Source organism: Rhea americana, unplaced genomic scaffold (assembly GCF_003343005.1).
Source record: "Rhea americana isolate MKP2758 unplaced genomic scaffold, rheAme1 scaffold_257, whole genome shotgun sequence".
Lineage (NCBI taxonomy): Eukaryota > Metazoa > Chordata > Aves > Rheiformes > Rheidae > Rhea > Rhea americana.
Window position 1 is genome coordinate 958,354 of NW_028186376.1, and position 5,282 is coordinate 963,635.

Genomic DNA, 5,282 nt, shown 5'->3' on the forward strand with positions numbered 1-5,282 from the left:
GTATATTGAAAATTGATGCTAAAATGCCTGCTTCGCCAGCCCAGCTCAACCACTGAGCACCAGGAACAGTCTAAATACCCAGGAATTGAGGAGGAAGTATGCTAAAGGGAAATTTTATCTGAATATTGTTTTCCTATAGAAATGCAAAGCTTCAGCTGGTGTCTGTACTGGCATTACTGGCTTCAAGCAAGGCTGGCAGCAGCTGGCCATAGCCATGCTCCTCAGCACCAAGTGCCAAGCAGTCAGTGCCAGCAAAGCTCTGACTCACAGAGACACAATTACCAAATTGCTGGCTTCACTGTGCTGGCCCAGGCGGTATTTATGAGCTTTTTCCACCTTCCTATCCAGCTGGAGGAGGTGTCGAGTGTGGCATGTGGGAACCCTCATGGCTCATGCCACCCTCAGGGATAACACAGAGCCTCTATGTTCCCCACAGATGCCTTGCAGCCTTCACAGCCTGACCCACAAGCTTTCCTGGAGCTGCCTTCCCAAGCCAGTCTCCCTTGGGGCTGCCCCAACCTGGAAATGCCTGGAGGAATCCCATTCAGGGATAGCCTCCTACCACGTTGCAACCCCTCCATCCCATTATCTGTGTGATGCCCAGGGATCTGAATGCACACCCTTTCTCCCTCCTCCTTCCCTGCATCCATAACCCACCCCTGCACTGGGAAGAAGGGCAAAGCTAAGATGGGAGGAACCATTACAGCTTCTGATAAGGTAGCCAGGTGGCCAAGAATGGTAGGACTACTTGCCCAGAGGCATGGAAACATGCCCTCCATCTCCCCTTTTATATTTTACTCCTAACTTCTCCAGAATAAGACCTAAAACTCTGAAATTGCTTAGTTCAAAAGAAATTGCATAGTTGCGCACACCTAAGTAGCAAAATGGCATTAAGCTTGGTGTAAGGTCTTTGCAAATTCAGCCAGCTCTGCATTAGTTAATCTGCAGCTGCAAGATAAGCACATCTTCAGCACTACTTTTTCATTGAAAATACTGGGTTTTGTTATGAAGAAGATAGACCTAGCCTATCATAACAATCTCCTCTGAATTATTTAGCATATTCATCCAGCACGTTTGAGTTGTTTAAAAAGACTTTTTGTCTAGAGATAAGAAACTGCTTTATATAGAAGCCGTTTCACGATCAGCTCACCATGCTTATCCACACAGTTAAGAGGCTTTATTATATTAAATTACTGGATAATCTCTGGACACACAGCCACAACATCTCATCTCTTCTTCCTAAAACTTCACATTTTACTTTGTGATCTGAAACTGCTTGGATCAGTTGAAGAAGTCTCACTTGCCTATGTCCTCACAGCTTCTCTGAGCCTCTTGCACTGCACAGCTCTGCTTGTTTGGGAAGCTGGCATCAGCTCAAGCCATTGTACTTTGAAGAACCCATCTTTCTCTTGCTGAGCTTTTGAGGGCCTCATGCATTATTCCAATTTCTCAGATTGAAATAAACATCTGCCCTTACCCAGATGACCACCAGAGCCTTGGTAAAGCATGTGGCCGAGTTTGGGATGACAATCAGTATCTAACCTGTCTCTGAGCTGGAAGGACAGGAGCACCTCTCAGTCTTTCTCTCTACCCCTCCTAAGAAGTACTACTTTCCTTATTAGACCATGATTTCTGGTAGCCAGGGCTCAATTGCATGGGCAGCTTTTAAATCTGAGTTTGCCCTGCATAAATGATACAGGCAGACCAGTTTAATGCATTAAGGTTTTCTGTCCCTGCTGCCAGGAAATGTCTTCGCTGAGCTGGCAATAGCTGTCTTGCCAAGTATTGCAATGAGAAGCTTGGTTGTGCTTGGCTATGGGACATCCAGGTTTGCCAGGACTGCACACTTAAGGCAAAGGCAGTTGTGGCAAAGAGGCTGCAGCTACACCCCCAGGAGTAGATGAGGATTGCAGTGAAATATAGCAAACTATCTCCTTGGGCATGGCTGCATTGCTCTTTCTTGTCCCAAGGTGCTGCGTATGGCTGTGGGATGCAAACAAGTTATCCTGACTTGGGAATGCTCTCTTTCACGTCATCTACATAGACTTCTGGGTTCCTACAGATGAAATACACAGTTTAAGTGCAGGCTGTGGTTCATCCATATACAGCAATGTCAGCTGGGTTTGGTTAATCTATTGGGCATGCTGCAAAGCCTGCCTGTTTTCCCAGGCACTCGTAGTTGGAGTGGATCAAGAAGGTTGTTCTGTGTATCGCTCTTAAGTGCTGCTGGTATAGGGAACAAACAGCAATGTGTAATGTAAACACTGTCCAAGTTACAGGAGGATGCAGGTTTCTATGGTTCCATGGATGTCTTTTTAAACATGAAAAAGCAAAGGAAGAGACACTTCTAAATTTTACATTTCAGTAGATAGGTACATTTTATTTCAGATGATGCAGAAGACAATTTCTTAACACAATGCTCTACATACTCCAGCAATTTTCAGCAATAACATCAGTTTACTCTGGGTAACCATTATCCTCTAGTCTGAACTAGGCAGCTGGATGATGAATATGGCAGAAATACCTTGCTGTATTACAGAAATGAGCATCAAAGCCAGCCCATCATGCATGAGTATCATGAAGATAGCAAATCAGTTAGAGGAAATAGCACATCTGCAAGTTGCTTCATTACCAAGCTCACAGTTTCTAAGTGAGGTACTGACAGATGCTGTCATCACCAGACCTTCAGTTTYGATGCACCTCTTCTGCCCGAGCCCTGTAATTCTGGCAGAGCCAGAATGCCTATTTAATAAGCCAAAGTAAGGAGGGGAGGGTGGCTTTTAGATATTTGAAATAAAATAACAGAGATAAATGGTAGGGTTTGAAAGCATCTTGAGAAGTGCTGTGAATTACAAAAATCCTCTGTATCTATCTGTTAGAAAGAACTAAACAGCTCCATCACTTGTGCTTTGTACTGTAAGTTTATAGGCAAACCACAGTAGCCTAAAGCTGCATTCTCTCAGCTTCCTTTTTATGTTCTGAATACATCTATTTTTGAAAAAATAGAAATCACTTTAAAGTATATTCCAAGATACTTTTGCACATTATTACAGACTTACCTGTTTGGAAGATCAAATGTATTAATATCCAGAGTGAGCACTAGGCAGGCTTAGTATCACCACTTTCCCCCCTCCCCCCCCAGTTAACATGGGAATTAGCCTTGCAAACAAACAAAACAGCCCCCCTTCCCCAACCTTGTCTTTACTTGGCTATGTTGTTCTATAGAGACCTTGCATCCTAACAGACTCCTATGCTATTAAGACCATTCCTTAAATCAAAGTTTCTTTGCATAACTAGGAGAAAAATGTGCTCACAGACATCTTGGGCTGCCTTCTACTTTTAGCAGTCTTGAGTTCAGAACCCTCAGTTAGAATATATAACTACTCTAGACCCATATATATAGGACTGACAGAAACAAAGGAGGACAAGTGGTGCCAGACTAATATGCCTTCTAAGAAATAAGAATTTTGCTTGGCTGCTTTGAGAATACTACTAGTGTGTGTACAGGAGTTTATTACAATCAGTCTTTCCCTCTAAGATGCAGGCCTGAGTCTCATCTCAGAGCCATAGATTATATACACTGCCATAACTTCAATTTACTCTAGCGTGGAGATCAAGATCAGACCCTAGGATCTGCCCTCTGAAGATAGAACACAAATCTAGTAATACTACAGATCCTGCAGATTTACAGCTGTGCTGCTGCTGGCATAGCAGAATCTTCCTAAAGCTTACATTTACATTAAAACTGTAAAATATAAAATAATCTATCTTCAGACTCTCACACTTCATTGAAAATGCTTTGTCTGTGTTGGCTGACAAAATGCTCTTGGCTTTTGATCAAAGAAAACTAAATGGAAGCTGTTTTCTCTTAAAGAAAGCTTTTGAYGGTGATAGTCCAAGAAACACAAGCCCTGCGATATGTGCTGGAAGTGCATCAAAGGAAAACATGCACAGCGACATGACTACAAAATGATTTGTGCTCCAGCACAAAAAAGAAAAGGTAGAAATTTCATCATTGCTGATGATACCAAGCTGGGAGGAGTGGCTGACACACCTGAGGGCTGTGCTGCCATTCAGAGAGACCTGGGCAGGCTGGAGAGTTGGGTGAAGAGGAAACTCATGAGATTCAAAAAGGGCAAGTGCAGGGTCCTGCACCTGGGGAGGAATAACTCCATGCACCAGTACAGCCTGGGGGCTGAGCTGCTGGAGAGCAGCTCTGCAGAGAAGGACCTGGGAGTGCTGGTGGATGACAAGTTCACCATGAGCCAGCAATGTGCCCTTGTGGCCAGGAAGGCCAATGGTATCCTGGGGTGCATTAGGAAGAGTGTTGCCAGCAGGTCAAGGGAGGTGATCGTGCCCCTCTACTCAGCCCTGGTGAGGCCTCATCTCGAGTACTGTGTCCAGTTCTGGGCTCCCCAGTACATGGAGCTATGGAGAGAGACATGGAGCTACTGGAGAGAGACCAGCATAGGACTACAAACATGATCAGAAGACTGGAGCACCTGTCCTGTGAGGAACRGCTGCGAGAGCTGGGCCTCTTCAGCCTGGGGAAGAGAAGACTGAGGGGGGATCTTATCAATGTCTATAAATGCCTGAAGGGAGGGTGTCAAGGCGATGGGGACAAACTCTTTTCAGTTGTCCYATGTGACAGGACAAGAAGCAATGGGCACAAACTGAACCACAGGAAGTTCCGCCTGAACCTGAGTGGGAATTTCTTCACTGTGAGAGTGACAGAGCCCTGAAACAGGTTGCCCAGAGAGGTTGTGGAGTCTCCTTCTCTGGAGATATTAAAGCCCGCCTGGATGCAACCCTGTCTAACRTGCTCTAGGTGACCCTGCTTGATCAGAGAGGTTGGACTAGATGATCTCCAGAGATCCTCACAGGCTGCTGTGTGAGCAACATGCACATAAGGCACCTCACCAGCATGCAAGGAGCCCAGCCAGCGTGCTGGCAGCTTTTGCTCGGTGAGAAGGCCAGCCAGGGTCAGGGGCCAGCTCTCCCTAATTCAGCGTATACCCCTCCTCCCCCCGAGAGTCTTTTTTCCCCCTTAAATTAAAAAGACGGCCTCAGGCAGGATTGCCGCTGAAGARAGAGCGCTACACATCCCTGCAAACACCTGCCGCGCGTTGCGACAGCCGTAGACAAGCCGAAAGGCAACGAAGCCACCGCCACGCCCTCTGGAGCCGGAGGCGGGGAAGACAGACCCGACCGGCGCGCCGCCCCCGCGGGAGCCGCGGCCCCCCGCACGGCGTGGCTGCGGGGCGGAGCCGCCGCGAAATGGC